The 3,485-nt window shown below is 35.6% G+C and overlaps 1 pseudogene; it reads left to right on the top strand.

Moving 5' to 3' along the window:
- The first annotated feature begins 1,277 nt into the window (after positions 1-1,277).
- Positions 1,278-2,028, top strand: LOC116095351 (annotated as a pseudogene).
- The last annotated feature ends 1,457 nt before the right edge of the window (positions 2,029-3,485 follow it).

Raw genomic sequence — 3,485 nt, 5'->3', positions numbered from 1 at the left:
TTGTGTGTGTGTGTGTGTGTGTGTGTGTGTGTGTGTGTGTGTTTGAATTTTAAAATCAGCCAAGCTTATACTACAATTTTAAAGTAAAGATAATTCAATATCCTTTAAAGTGTGGCATGGAGATAAAATAATGCAATATAGGTCTCTAAATAAAACAATATAAATAAAGAAAATGAAATGTACAAATGATGTGAAATCTCATAAATCCTTAAGCTTCACAAGTTTCACATTTAACAACATTCCTGCACATGGGTAATCCTGTAGCAAAACTTGGCTAGTGATCCAGAATGTATTACAGATGGCAAGGTTAGCAGTTTATTTTCAGAAATGAAAGTGCACACTTCCTGTGGAGCCGTGATAGCTGTGTTAGTAGAAGCCAATGGGTTAATGTTATTTATAGTAAAGTAAATTGAGCTAGAGGTAAAGGATTAGATGTGAAATGAACTGACAAAGGGACCAAAAAGGAACTGAAAAACTCCCAAAAGAAAAAGCTAGACTATATTTTTATAAGCTCATAATAAGGAAATCATTTCTAAAATCTCCAAGAGGAAATATTTGAATAAGGTTGAATTTTCTTCTATATTTATCATATTAAAACAAAAACTGATAACTGAAGAATATTTACCAAAATATATAGCTGACAATTCCTTTCAAATTATAAAGTTAAAAAATATGCAGCTCAGGGGATTGGACAATGCAGTTAAGCACACTAATTGTAAGCTAAGCAGAGTGGCACATGTCTTTAATTCCAGGCAAACATGGTCAACAGAGTGAGTTCCAGGACAGCCAGGGCTATACAGAGTACAGAGAAACCCTGTTTCAAAGCAAACAAAAGCAAAACAAAATTAACCAAGAGAGAGAGAGAGAGAGAGAGAGAGAGAGAGAGAGAGAGAGAGAGAGAGAGAGAGAGAACACTTGTTCTTGCAGAGGATCTGGGTTCAATTTCACATCAGGTGGCTCACAACTGCCTGTAACTCTAGTTATAGTGGATACCATGCCCATTCAGGCTTCCTCAGGTATCAGACACAAATGTGGTATACATCCATACATGCAAGCCAAACATTCAAATACATTAAATATATATATATATACATATTATATATATTAATATATATTAATATATATACATATATATATATTAAAAGATGAGCAGAGTCTTCTAGCAGCCTTCAGATGATGATGAGGAATTCTCAGATCCTCCTGCACCATGCCTGCCTGGATGCTGCCATGTTCCTGCCTTGATGATAATGGACTGAATCTCTAAACCTGGAAGATATGCAAGGAATCTGCACAAGACAGCAGTGCAAAATGGTGCTAGAGGAGCCTTATTTGTGCATAGAGATACTCCTGAGAATAACCCAGATACTCCATTTGATTTCACACCAGAAAACTATAAGAGGATAAAGGCAATAGTAAAAAACTGCCCAAAAGGGCATAAAGCAGCAGCTGTGCTTCCAGTCCTGGATCTAGCCCAGAGGCAGAATGGGTGGCTACCCATCTCCCTATCTCCACTATGAACAAGGTGGCAGAAGTTTTACAAGTACCTCCAATGAGAGTATATGAAGTAGCAACTTTTTATACAATGTATAATTGAAAGCCAGTTGGGAAGTACCATATTCAGGTTTGCACTACTACACCTTGCATGCTTCGAGATTCTAACAGCACATTGGAGACCCTTCAGAGAAAGCTTGGAATAAAGTTTGGAGAGACTCCACCTGACAAACTTTTCACTCTTATAGAAGTGAAATGTTTAGGGTCCTGTGTAAATGCACCAATGGTTCAAATAAATGACAACTACTATGAGGATCTGACACCCAAGGATATTGAAGAGATTATTGATGAACTCAGAGCTGGGAAAGTTCCAAAACCAGGGCCAAGGAGTGGCCACTTCCATTGTGAGCCAGCCGGAGGCCTTACTTCTTTGACTGAACCACCCAAAGGACCTGGCTTTGGTGTGCAAGCAGGCCTTTAACTTGCATTCAACTGTAAAAATGTCACTGGAGAAATAAAATATGAACTTACCTAAAATAAATAAATAAATAAATAAATAAATAAATAAAAGATGAACATCTCAATAGAAAGCATTGTGAGTACACAGTTACTTTACAAAATAAAAAAGTCCTAAAGGCCAACTTTTGAAGTTATACTTAAACTCAGTAAAAATTAATAAATTTCAGGCAACAGCCAAAAAGCCCAAATTCAAATATAAAAATAATTTCCTCAATGGAGGCTAAAGAGTGTTTGAGAACTATGCATCTTCACATACTTTGGAGAGAAATGTAAATTAATTTAACCTTTCATAGGTCACATTGACAATATGGGTTATCTGATGTCATATTTGTAATAACGCAGAGACATGTAGCTGCTTATATATCCACTGCTAATTCGGGGCACTCCAATTGTATACCAGCCTACCTACATCCATGTGTCCTTTCCAGCACAATCCCTTGAAGTAGGGAGTCCCAAATAACACCATCAACTCTATCTACCCCCAAATGTATATCAATAAGGAATTCAGTGAGCAAGATTAATTACTATAGTTTTGTTTTCATACTTTCTCAGCATAGGTACTCCTAACATTGGGAGTTAGTCATTCTTGTTGATTAGTGTGGTTCACAAATGGTAGTATCCTTGACACCCATTCAGAATCATCTATTCAAGTGGGAAGTAAGAAATTTCTACAGATGTTGCTGTCTTCTGATAAATAAACAAAAGTTTTCCTTCCATCCTCAGCTGAGAATCTCTGATTACAGTGAATATGATGCAATATATTTAATAAGAATATAGCAGAGTCACATATATTGACATGGAAAGACAACCATGATATGTTGTAAAAATTAAATAGATGATGAATATTACTGTATATAATCTGATTTCCATAAATAAAATAACTTTGAATAATCATCTGTGAATAATTGCTACTAGATCCCTAGGAAAATATTACTACTAAGAATTCTGATGAATGATTGGTCAGCAATGAGCCTGTTATCCTGGCATAGATTTAATATGAATTAAAAATTATTATGTTTAGTATCAACAAGTCCTCTCTGATTCTCATATTCTCTCATCTCTGCACAATGGTCACAGAAACATAGGAAAGATATTCAAAATATGACAGAGAATCATCAGGTGAAGTACTCCATTACCCAAAACTGTATACCAGGCTTTGAGTCCATTCTTTCAAACATTTTCCAGAGTTAATGCTTTCTCGAAGACTTTGGATCAAATTCCTACTTCAGAACCCATCAGCTGATATTTAGCTCACCTTTCATCCATGAAGTTTCCTTAATACCTTGGGCTTCCCTTCTGCTACAGTTACTTGGTACTTCTTTTTACAGCTATTCATTTATTTTTATAACAGCCTTTAAAAAAAAATGAAAAGGTGACCTTGAAACTATCGAGAGAAAAGCCGTTTAAAACATGAAGGTCTCCAGTGTTTTTGTGTCCAGTGCTGGTATCTATCTTACAGACAATAATGAAAAAAA

This window comes from Mastomys coucha, chromosome X (assembly GCF_008632895.1).
Source record: "Mastomys coucha isolate ucsf_1 chromosome X, UCSF_Mcou_1, whole genome shotgun sequence".
NCBI classification, from domain to species: Eukaryota; Metazoa; Chordata; class Mammalia; order Rodentia; family Muridae; genus Mastomys; species Mastomys coucha.
The sequence above is the reverse complement of the archived record's forward strand: the minus strand, read 5'-3'. Positions and strand labels throughout refer to the sequence as shown.